The sequence below is a fragment of the Rhagoletis pomonella genome, unplaced genomic scaffold (genome assembly GCF_013731165.1).
Source record: "Rhagoletis pomonella isolate Grant_MI unplaced genomic scaffold, Rhpom_1.0 Rhpom_scaffold_00002, whole genome shotgun sequence".
Taxonomy (NCBI): domain Eukaryota; kingdom Metazoa; phylum Arthropoda; class Insecta; order Diptera; family Tephritidae; genus Rhagoletis; species Rhagoletis pomonella.
In genome coordinates this window covers 114,237,244-114,250,653 of record NW_023458556.1, presented here as the reverse complement: position 1 = coordinate 114,250,653, position 13,410 = coordinate 114,237,244, and positions in this window count along the sequence as shown.

Below are 13,410 nucleotides of genomic sequence, written 5' to 3'. Positions count from 1 at the left end.
GCTACGCCCATTTTCAAAAAAATGTTAATATTCTTATTTTTCGTCTAAAATTTATTATAAATATCAATTTTGAGTGAATTATCTTCAGTAGTTACTAAAATATCGCAGTTTTTGTATTTCTGAAAATTACCGTTATATGGGAGGTAGGCGTGGTTATTGTCCGATTTTGCCCATTTTCAATACCATCCGTCCTACGCCCGAAAGAAGTGCACATACCAAGTTTCGTTAAGATATCTCAATTTTTACTCGAGTTATCGTGTGCACAGACGGACAGACGGACGGACGGACGGACGGACGGACGGACGGACGGACAGACAGTCACCGCTTAATCGATTTCTCTTTTCATCCTGATCATTTATGTATACATTTGCCTATATCTATCTCGATTCGTTTTGCCTGTTACAAACAACCGTTATGTGAACAAAGTTATAATACCCTTGTGCACAAGTGCGCTCGGGTATAAAAAAAATAGACTTATGACCGCCTAGATCGATCAAATACCCCTATGTGCGTAACTTAAAAGTTTGCCAGTGCTGTTGTGTTGTTCACAGTTCAAAAACTCTCACTCAAATGAAATCGGCCAACTGGTTGGTGCGTTTGAAGGGAATTTCGTTAAGTAGGTTGGTCAACTGGTTGGCCGATAAATCAATGCGTGTGTAGGGCCTTTAAATTGGCGCGTCAAGCGCCAAACAATGGGCCTCCGCACACTGGACTGCTCAGTCCGCCTAAAACCGGTTTTGTGTGGATAAGAGGGGGAAGAGAGTTCGAGTTTACCTCGCTCATTTCAGTCCGCGAAAATCGCGGATTGACGGTGGACTGACACGCACATATAGACAACATGTTTTTTTGCATGTGCCACATGCACTAACACAATCATGCGTAGTTCATGTATACAAAACTGAAACCTGTTTTCGGCCGACTGCCCAGTCCAGTGTGCGTTCGAGTGGTGGACTGCTCAGTCCGACTGAGCAGGCTAGTGTACTCAATGTCAATAATCCGCATGCCCGTACAATTTGTATGGATCATCCCAAAATAGCGCGGCGCTAACGCCGAGCAATGGAATTTTAATTTTTGACAGGGCGTTACGTGTTGACATTGGATGGAGAAGACGGAAAGAAAGAGAAAGGACAAAAAAAATGAAAGAGGAAACTAGAATAAAAACGAGATGAAATGAGAAAATGTCAAAAATTAAGCCTCGTTGATTTGGGAATAGCGCGCTGACACTCGTTGACAATAGAAAGTGCAACGCTTAGCGCTCCAATTTGGGGACGGCAGTTACAAAGATTTCTTGTTGCTACAATGAAATGTTCACAATGATATATGAGTTTCCATTGCTCCTTGTTTACAAAGCTTTTTTTAATTTTTATTTCGCGAGCAACGTAGTCTTAAATATCACGGTGGAGAGAATACAGAGGTGGCGCCGATGACGATACCGCTACTCGGCTCTCAGTGATTTTGACAGAATCAGCTGTTTTGGTGACGTCATAGTAGAGAAGACAGCAGTAGTGATGTGCTGAGTCAATACTTTTAAGTACCCAATACTCTCGATACTCGGTACCGAAACATTTAGGTTTCGAATAAAAGCGCACATAGGCCAAGAATATGGAAAAAACGCCTAACAAAACCCGAATGTAAGAGCCAATAGAGCTTTTTTACTGATTCAAATGAAAGATGTATATATGTCGGTTCGATGCCATAATACAGATACTTGTTTGAAGCATTTTTGTTCCAGCTGAATCGGACGATATCATTTTTGTAGGCCTGGGACAGATTCTGTAACTTGATATCAAATATTTGTAAGTCAACAAGTGCGATATCGATCCGAAACTTGTCGCTAACTGGCTACAGAATCTCTCCCCTGAAAGGCTTCTTCATCCGTCAAAGTATTTTTCTTGAACCTTGGATCGACTAAGGTTAAAACTGATAAAATAATATTTTTTCTGTGGCGATAAGTTCAAGTGTTTTAGCCGATATCATATAAATTAGTAATGAAAGTTTTTTCTAAACCTGAAATGCATATAATGGCGAGGGTTTAATGTAAATAATCGGTATCGGATACCGAAAAGGAAGTATAGGGTACCGAAATCTTTTTTAAGTATTGGGTACCGAGTATTGGGGACAATTCAGCACATCACTAGTCGCCCTCATTCTCGCCGCTCTCAGTTGTCAACTCTACGATGACGTCACGCTAAAATTACTCTCACGAATTCTGCTGCAATCGGCGCAATCTTGTATTCTATCATTCTTGCTTAAATATGGATATTTATTTGGCTATCGTCTAATTGTACATAAATTGAGCTCAGTATACCAAATGCAAGAAAGATAGAATACAAGACTGCGCCAACTGGCCGTGACGTCAAAATATACCAGAATGAGAGAGCAAGACGAACTCGACAAGAAAAAGAGGAAGCATCGACCAAAAGGCAGTGTTACCAAGTTTTGAATTTGAAAAAGCACCAAATTTTTATTGGTGTATTTTATGGACTTTATATAAATACATAATTTTATTGTAAGGATGCCGATTCAAATTAATAAAATTCAATGTTTCTTGCACAACGGTCGATCTCTTCTGGCATGATTGAAGGTGCTGCATATATTTCATTGTCGCTTATGATTGTCACTGTGCCATGATTTTGTTTAAATTTTTGTAAAATTGCTTACCACACTTACTATTGCTATAAATTTTGCTTCCATTTTTTTAAGATTTTCTAATTTGATGTCTTCAAACTAAAAACAAAAGCACCAAAAACGCACCAAGCACAAAACTCAAAAATTTTTGAGTTTTGAATACCCACTAAATTTGGTGCGAAAAGCATCAAATTGGCAACAGTGAATGTAAACAAAAGTATATTATGACGTCAGCGATTGGGTGGATGCTGTCAAATCGACGCGAATGGCGCGACCTTTATTTTCTGGATCGTGTACCGAATGTACCTTTTGGTTCGATAAAGTCGGAAAAAGGTACAATTGTACTTACTTTTCCATCATTGACACCCATATTAGGTCAGTGCAGTGTTGCCAGTGATTGGGTGAATAAAATCCCATCGAAATATAACCTAAATCCCGTTTTATACTAATAATATCCATTATACATAAAATGCTTGCGGATGAAAAAACACAATGATTTACATTGGGGTGGTCCAAAAATTCATGTGGAAAAAGTATAGTCGGAATTTTAATGCTCTCACCCCCTAGGATTGTTCTATACCGAAAAAATATACACCTATTTTTACAACGCTTTTATCAACTTGCAATGTTGTATGTCCAGACCAATTTTAATGTTGTATGTCCAGACAACCATTTATACTAGCTGCATTTTTTTGTAAGCGAGCGACAAAAGAACGCTCAACTCGGGTAAAATTTCCTTTTAGCTACTTAAGCAACCCTGTTGGTAGCTGGCAAGAAAATGTGATTACTTTAACGGGATTTAGATACAAAAACCAATTTAAATGAGTAATTATGCGAGGTTTTTGCGTGATATATATACTCTTTTAAAATGTAAGTTAAAGGAAGCAAAAATTTCCCTCTCCACTTTCCCATTAACAATTCACAATAGAGCAGTTTTTTTACTTACCAACACTAGCCTTCAGGTCGCGTATTTTTTAACCGACCTGGCTGAGATCGGATAAATAGCCGAGTTTGTGTTGTTGCTTTGCGTGTATTTCGTCATTTAAGCGAGTGTTCTTTTGTAGCTCGGTTGCAAAAGAATGCACCTACTATAAATGTAGCAAAGCTAATTATGGAAAATTCTAGATATCAACCTAGTCTAGACATCAACCTCGTTGTAGCCATCATATGAAGGAGATACAATTAGAAGACTCTAGATGTCGCCCCGCCAGAAGAAGTTAAATATTGCGCCTAAATATATGCACTATTTATATACGTCACAGCGGAAATAGACGAAACGCAATTTCTTTAAATGAAATAAACTGCTGCTATATGTATGTATGTACATATGTATGTTTATACTAAATGTGAGCAAACAACATTGTGCTTGCATAGTCTTCTGTTCTCTTTCACTGCAAGTTGAATTATTTTAATATCTATTGCAAAATTTTGTACAGACAAGACTAAAAACTAGAAAATAAATAAAATAAAATAAAAATTTAATATACAACGCTTTTATAAATGGACTAAAGAGTAGAAAATAATATTTCTCAGTCCCACAGAATTTGTTTTGATAACTTTTGATTTTGAAATTTTAGCAAAAGTCATTATAAACAATTAATGACATTGAAAATGAAAAGCGTGGGGCGCATATAATACACTTGAATTGATATGAAAAGTAACATATGTATGTATGTGGGCATATGAATAACGACCGCTTAAAATCGATCTCAAATTTGTAATTTCGCTGTAGAATGTTATGTAGTTTGACTATTGTCAATGAAATCGAATGCTTTGTACTGCATGCGCTCCACGTTTTTCGTTTTCAATGTCATTAATATTATTTTCTACTTTTTAGTCCATTTATAAACGCGGTGTATATTAAAAAGTTTTTTTTTTATTTTATCTTCATTATCTAAATGCTTTGTCGATGACGAAATGATTTTTTGAACGCGGCAGCAACATCATGAATCTGTATGAGTTTGATATAAAAGAAGAGGAAGAACCTCTGTCGCTGGAAAAATAGAAATAGATCTAATACTAGGTTTACATATAAGTAGATTATCCTCATTTTCGAGCTTAACTCCCTAATCTGTAATTAGAAAAAGAGATTAGCCATACAAAATTCGTCCCTTGTTAATATGTAATTATAAAATTATCTCAGATTTAACCGATAACTTTTCGGTATCCAACCTAGTTTTATCGATTATTTTTGCGAAGAGGAGAAATGCCAAATGTAAAAGTAAACAAAAATGGACGCTAGCAAGGAAAAGAGGTTTGTAAAGGTATTTCGAATAAAATACTAAATTGAAATATATTTAAAGTTCTTAATATAGCAGAAAAAAGTGATCACGGCGGCACGGAGAAGAAACATTACTTTTCCTTGCGATGTGAGAATAACAAGCACAACAAATTTGACGGCTATTAATCTGAGATTTGCCTGTATAAACGGGGTGATTGAAAAACGAGCTTTGATTGAGATAATATTTATATGTGAACATACTTTAATCTGGCTACAACCACAGTCGTCGCGTAGACCGGTCGTCGCCAAAATAATTATCTACATAAGAGTACGTGTTAAAATAATTTGACAGCTGTGGTCCGTAGCTCGTCGTTTTCATTGTTTTCGGGCTATGCAGTAGTGATGTAGAACTATCGATGGGGCTATCGATAGTATCGATGGTTTCATATTGCCGCCACTATCGAATTTTTCTTAGCACTATCGATAGTTGTATATTTTGTTCACACTGTTAGAATTCTACTATAAAAAATACATATATGTAACATGTTTTTGTTATAAAATGTGTAATTGAAATACACGATCTCTTTTTTTTACACAAGTTCCATGTTGTGAACTTTTTGTTTATACAAATAATCTTTATGATATTTCGAGTTACGAAATGAGCATATTTTGACACAACTTTATCTCCTTTTCCCTTAGCTTTACCGAACATATTATGAGCCAAAACCGAACAGGTAGCCCATTTAGCTGGACATATACACGACTGAAGATCTATTCTGATCTAAGTCAAGCGAGAAGCCGTTTTAAAGTTTCATTTGACAATGTGTTTTCACATATTTCACGAGAAAAGCCATTGAATTCGACAAAGTAAAAACAAGCTTTCGATAGTATCGATAGTATCGAATATTTTGCACTATAACTATCGAAACTATAGAATGTATACACTATCGATAGTTTTCCAACACTACTATGCAGTCAAGAATGATAGAATACAAGATTGCGCCGTCCTGGCCGTTGACATTTGTGTACCACAAGTAAACAAAGAATAGAGCGAAAAGAAGAACGAGTTGAAACTGCCAAAACAGTTCACTTTACAGCGAAAAACGTGTTTTAATTTTGCTAAACGCGAAAATATTGCATTTTTCACCTAATCTATTTGAGAGTAGTGAACGTTTTAGTGCACTCCATTGCTGTTCAATTGACGCTGCTTCAGCAAACGTTTTAGTGCACTCCATTGCTTTGCAATTAAGGCTGCTGAAGCAAACAGCGGAAGCATCTCAGCGGGATTGATTAGTTAACTTGCTAAAGGAGGCTGCTTGGAGCAGAAATGAAATCATTGTGATGAAATGCTGTTAATAATAATAAAGAAACATTTCGGGAACGGCTTTGCCGTGCCCCATGTACACAATATGCAGCGATTGGTAGCAGCGCTACACTTGCATCTACGCATCTTGCATCTTGACGGCTGTCGCAATTTAACACACGGCACTTCATTTTATTAGTTTTTACGCCGTCTTCAACTCAGAAATCACTCACAAATTGCAAATTAACACAATTTAAACTGATTTTTCACTTATAATTAAAATTTCTCTTTGCCGCTGATTTGTAACCAAAAGTTTATTTACAAGTTACAACAACTGTCAAAATCGGCAAAACCAATGTAGCGGTACCACTGACGGCGCCACCTTTGTTCGCTGCACCGCGGAGGCAAGGCGCATTTATACAAGGTGGTGTTACTGGCGAATTTAGATTTTCGCCGCGGTACTTCCTAATGTCAAAATGATGAGTTTGTTGTAAACAATATAAATTCGCCATGCCGTGGTCCTTCTGAATATCAATATCAAGGCGAATTTATACAAGGTGGTGTTACTGGCGAATTTGTTTGTTCTAAACAAGGTGAATTCGTATTGTTATGATTATCCTCGAAACCTTGAGGGATTTCCCAAATATTCTTCGGCTCGTATCGCTGGATTGTTAAATAAATGCTCACGATGACCAAATTGTAGTACAATGAACTTTATTGTACAACAAACAATTTACAATACTCGCTAATACCGTAAAAACACTTTACAATACTCGTTAAAGCAATTACAACGCTTTTCAAAACTTGTTAACACAATTAAACTTATAGCTTGCTTATTCGCAACTCACTTCATTTGTAGCTTGCTGACTTGTAACTAACTCATTCCGCTGTGTGGTGGCTCTTATATACCTGCGCTCGCACTCATGGCAACTCTAGAATGTTCTGAAGTTCATTGCTAATTCTCTTTCTCTCGCTGTTCGCAGTGTTCATCCAACTTGACATTTCTCTTTGTGGAACATTCTATATCATTCCTCAGACACACTTGCCGCTCCAACCGCTGCAAGTCTTTCCAAGTGGACCACTTTCATCTTGGTCCTCGGTCTCCCCATTTTCTGAATTCGATGCACTGCGTCCTTCAGCCGTTTGTCAATCTTAAACGGTTCTTTCCAGTCACGTCTTTTCTTGGAGGTGAAGCTTTTCTTCTGCTGCGACATGTACAACCACAATGCGTTACTGGACATTGCTTCCGGCTTATCTCCGGGAGTGCACCATCTCACATGGTCGTGCTTCTGCCGGCCACTGGTGGTGACCAGACCATGTCTCTTCTCGTGGGCACCCTTTTCGCCAGATCTATGCCGCTTCATCTGTCCACACTGCCTTTAGCACATCTTGCTACATCCGGATCCTTACGCTGAAACTTCCGCCGTCGTTTCGTATCTCGCTCTTCCGCCGATGCTAACTTCATTGATCGGACATGTATAAGCTCAACCTTGGCTTCCGGCTTAACTGCTCACCTTTGCCGACCACCTTTTTCGGGACACTTCAAAGCGCGCCTACTACTTCCACAGCCGCTTCCATTTCCGGCCACCGGCGTATCACCATTGCAACGTGGTTCAGTGACTTTCCTCCTGCCGGAAACACTGCCTGGCTCGCCATAACCACTTCCTTGTTGCGACCTCCTCTTCACTGAGCTGGCGGAACCGTCACGCTTTTCCTGTATCGGTGAACCACTTCCTTCTCCTGACGAAACCATTTCATCTCCATCACTGTCAACCTCTGCCCAACTGACCACTTCCGTTTCTGGTGGAATCTTCGGCACTTCCTCGAAGGCCACCCGTCTGCTGCAGCACTGGTTGTCGTAACCAACCCTTACTGGCACTTTCCTGTCGCCATAGGCTAGGATCATTCCCTGGAGGTCAGTATTCATGCCTTGCCCAAGAAGGAAATCCACGCCGATGATGACACAATAAACTTCGTGTACGAGGCCAACCCGTCGATTATTACCTCGCATAGTACTTCTCCTAACACTTGGGTTCGCTCACCAGTTGCAGTCTGCAGTTTTGCTCCAGGTAGTGGCTTCACATAAAAAGTAGCCACAGTCGAATAATGCAATGTGACGCTCCAGTATCCACTGTCAGCACTCGCTCCTGCCCATTCACACATCCACCAATAGTGAGGTTGCTCGCATTCCGGCCAATTTGTGAGACGGAGATTATAGGCCCTTCAACTTCTGGAGCCAGCACGGGCCCTTCCTGCTGGCTCGTTTTAGTTTAACGACTGACTGGAGTTAGATTCGTCTTCCTCAGCCCTGCGTGTACGTTCTGCTGGACTGTTGAGTGCACTGGAACTTGCGCTGCAATCGCGGGCGAAGTGGCCTGGCTTTCCACATTTAAAACATTTGCCAGAGCCATGCTTTTTCTCGCCCAGAAGTTGAATTAGCTTCTTCAGCATTTCCTTTGTCTCGTCCGGTGTCTCCACTTCCACCCGATGGGCTTTGTAGGCTGGTCTACTTAGGAGCGCCGCCGTTTCACGCGTCTGAGCATACGAGACAGTTTCAGCAAATGTTGGCTTGGGATTCGTGTACGTCTCTCGCTTGGTATACACGTCCCGCATTCCGTTGATGAACCTCTGGATTTTTACTCTTTCGAGGTGCTCACCAGATGCATCTCCAATTGCCAAATGAGCCAACCTTTCAATCTCGGAGGCGAATTCCTGTAAAGTCTCGTTGGATTTCTGGCAGCGATTCTCAAGCTCTTTCCACTGCACCCATTAAGGCATCGTATTTGTTCCTTTCACAGTCGGGAATAGTCTGCAAGATTTCCACTGCAGGTCCTTTTAATGCCACGAACAGAGCAGCGGATTTATCCTCCATGCTCCAGCGATTTGCTGTAGCGGTCTTCTCGAACTGGAGCTTAAAGACTTGGAAAGGAATCGTGCTTTCAAAGGATGGAGTCTTTACCATGGGAGCACTTGTCGAAGTAGCTGGACGATTCAGCTGCAGATCTCGGAGGCGACCTTCCAACTCTTCTACCTTAGCCTCGACTTTATCCTGTCTATCCTTGATTTGTTCGTTATCTCTAGCCAAATTCTCCTGCAGTTGGGTAATCTTTGCATCCTGCACTTCCAGCAACTGTGATACGTGTGTCTTCTGTGCCTGTAGCTGCGACGAAATATCTGACAACTGTGTTTGCATCTGAGATGACATCTGTGACATGGCACCCAATAGCATGTTCATGTCTATAGCTGTTGACGCACAAGGAGCCTTTCCCTGCTCTTCAAGCTTCGCTGATGTCTGCTCCACATCATTCGATGAACCAGCAACCTCTTCCTTGTCTTTGTCCTTCAAGGATGCCTCGTTGTCCTCACGATGGAAGTCGTATTTGTCAACGTCGATGCCTTCCTTTTCCATAGCCTCTCGCAACCGTGATAGCAACTCCTCTTTTCTTCCGGAGGTTGCTAAATTTTGTTTCTCCAACTCCTGCTTGAGTTCCTCAATCTTTAGATCCTGAATTTTCACAATTTTCAGTAGTTTATCCTTCGGGATTTATTTAACAATCCCAATTCTGACACCAATTGTTACGATTATCCTTGAAACCTCGTCCGGATTTCCCAAATCTATCGCTTCGTATCGCTGGATTGTTAAATAAATGCTAACGATGATCAAATTGTAGTACAATTAACTTTATTGTACAACAATTTACAATATTCGCTAATACAGTAAAAACACTTTACAATACTTGTTTAAGCAACAACAACGCTTTACTAAACTTGTTAACACAGTTAAACTTATAGCTTGCTTATTCGCAACTCACTTCTCTGCTCACTTTACTTGTAGGTTGCTGACTTGTAACTAACTAACTTCGCTGTGGCGGCGCCCTTATATACCTGCGCTCGCGCTTATGCCAACTCTAGAACATTCTGAAGTTTATCGCTCATTCTCTTTCTCTCGCTGTTCGCAGTATTCATCCAACTTGACGTTTCTCTTTGTGGAACATTCTACGTCATTCCTCGAACATTCTGCCTATTTCTAGTTGTTCGCTTCGCGTTGCCGCAGTATTCGCCACACTGCCCTCCACATAAGTCTGATTGTCCCGATCAGACACACTTGCTGCTCCAAACGTTGCTAGTCTTTCATCTTGGTTCTCGGTCTCCCAGCTGTCTGGATTCGGTGCACTGGGCCTTCAGCCGTTTGTCAATCTTAAACGGATCTTTCCAGTCACGTCTTTGCTTGGAAGTGAAGCTTTTCTTCTACTGCGACATGTACAACCACAATGCGTTACTGGACATTGCTTCCGGCTTATCTTCGGGAGTGGACCATCTCACATGGTCGTGCTTCTGCCGGCCACTGGTGGTGACCAGACCATGTCTCTTCTCGTGGACACCCTTTTCGCCAGATCTATGCCGCATCATCTGTCCATGACACCCAGACTCCCGCCTTCGTGCTGCACTGCCTTTAGCACATCTTGCTCCATCCGGATCCATACGCTGAAACTTCCGCAGTCGCTTCGTATCTCGCTCTTCCGCCGATGCTAACTTCATTCACCGGACATGTATAATCTCAACCTTGGCTTCCGGCTTAACTGCTCGCCTTTGTCGACCACCTTTTTCGGGACACTTAAAATTGCGCCTACTGCTTCCACTGCATGGCTCGCCATGACCACTTCCTTGTTGCGACCTCTTCTTCACTGAGCTGGCGGAACCGTCACGCTTTTCCTGTATCGGTGAACCCCTTCCTTCTCCTGACGAAACCATTTCGTCTCCATCACTGTCAACCTCTGCCCAACTAACCACTTCCGTTTCTGGTGGAATCTTTGGCACTTCCTCTAAGACTAACCGTCTGCTGCAGTACTGGCTGTCGTAACCAACCCTAAGTGGCACTTTCCTGTGACGATCTGTCAGGATCATTCTCTGGAGGTCAATCTTCATGCCTTGGCCAAGTAAGAAATCCACGCCGATGATGACTTCATCCACAATGTCTGCCACTATAAACTTAGTGTACGAGCCTACACCGTCGATTATTACCTCGCATGGTACTTCTCCTAACACTTGGGTGCGTTCACCAGTTGCAGTCGGCTGCTTTGCTCCAGGTAGTGGCTTCACATAAAAAGTGGCCAAATCCGATCGAATAATGGAATGTGTCGCTCCAGTATCCACTGTCAGTACTCTCTCCTGCCCATTCACACTGCCACCAACAGTGAGGTTGCATGCTTTCCAGCCAATTTGTTAGACGAAGATTATGGGCCCTTCAACTTCTGAAGCCAGCACGAGGCCCTAACTGCTGGCTCGTTTCAGTTTAACGAATGATTGGAGTTGGCTTCGTCTCCTTCAGCCCTGCGTTTGCGTCCTGCTGAATTGTTGAGCCCACTGGAACTTGCGCTGCAATCGCGGGCGAAGTGGCCTGGCTTCCCACATTCAAAACATTTGCCAGAGCCATTCTTTTTATCGCCCAGCAGTTGGATAATCTTCTTCAGCATTTCATTTGTCTCGTCCGGTGTTTCCACTTCCACGCGATGTGCTTTGTAGGCTGGTCTACTTAGGAGTGCTGCCGTTTCACGTGTCTGAGCATACGAGACAGTTTCAGCAAATGTGGGCTTTGGATTCGCTTACGTCTCTCGCTTGGTATACACGTCCCGCATTCCGTTGATGAACCTATGGATTTTTACCCTTTCGAGGTGCTCACCAGGTGCGTCTCCAATAGCTAAGTGAGCCAACCTCTCGATCTCTGAAGCGAATTCCTGTAGAGTCTCGTTGGACTTTTGGCAGCGATTCTCCAGCTCCATCTGGTAGATCTGTCGTCTGTGCTCGCTACCATAGCGTCTTTCCACGGCCCCCATCAATGCATCGTAATTGTTCCTTTCGCAGTCAGGAATAGTCTGCCAGATTTCCGCTGCAGGTCCTTTTAATGCCGCGAACAGAGCAGCGGATTTATCCTCCATGCTCCAACGATTTGCTGTAGCTGTCTTCTCGAACTGGAGCTTAAAGACTTGGAAAGGAATCGTGCCGTCAAAGGATGGAATTTTTACCTTGGGAGCGTTCGTCGAAGCGGCTGGACGATTCATCTGCAAATCTCGGTGGCGAGCTTCCAGCTCACCCACCTTTTCCTCGACTTTACCATGTCTTTCTTCGATCTTATCCTAATTCTCTTCGATTTTATCCTGTCTTTCCCTGAGTAGCGCGTTGTCTCTGATTAAATTCTCCTGCAGCTGTGTGATCTTTTCATCCAACTGCGATTACACCAATGACGACAACTGAGACCTCTGTGCTTCAAGCTGTGTTTGCATCTGTGACGACAGCTGTGAGGACATCTGTGACATCGCAGCCAATAACGTGTTCATGTCCATAGCTGTTGATGAACTTGGAGACTTTTGCTGTTCTTCAACCTTCCCAGATGTCTGCTGCACATCCTTCGACGAACAAGCCGCCTCATCCTTCTGTTCATCTTTTGCGGATGCATCGTCGAGTTTACTCTGGAAGTCGTGTTTGTCCACGTCGATGCCTTCTGCTTCCATAGCCTTTCGCAGCCGTGATAGTAACTCCACTTTTCTTCCGGAGGTTGCTAAATTTCGCTTCTCCAACTCCTGTTCGAGTTCCTCGATCTTTTGGTCTTGAATTTTTGCCATTTTCAAAAGTTTATCTTTCGGGATTTATTTAACAATCCCACTTCTGACACCAATTGTTACGATTTTCCTTGAAACCTTGAGGGATTTCCCCATGGTGTAATGAACTGAAGGTGGCGCATTCCCGAAACCGCTACTTTGGTTTTGCCGACTTTGACGTTTATGGCAATACGTAAACAAACTTTTTGTTTAGAAACAAGTGCAAACGTATTGCAAACGTAGTGTACTTTCAAGTGAAAATCGAAGCAATTCGTGCGTTCTAAGGTAAAAAACGTTTTATTTGTAATAAAAACTTTATAAAAATGTCGTGTCGGGTGTTGAATTGCAGCAGCCGTAGGGGTAAAGCCCCCAAATGCAGTTTTTTTTTCACTTTTTTTATTATCACTTTTTCGGCACCTGCATACAAACACAAAAATTCTAAATAGTTAATTAATAAGACCTATTCTTTTGAACACATTTCAAGAGTGGTTGTATATTTTTTGTTAACGTTGTGCTTAATTCGCTTGTCGCAGAACGCCCGCTTACCCTATCATCCATTGTGACTGATTTATATTTTCGAATTCTTAATTTATCATATTTGCTTTGTATTCACTTCTTATTGTATTTGCTTTGCTATGTATAAATTTGAAGTTTGCCTTATG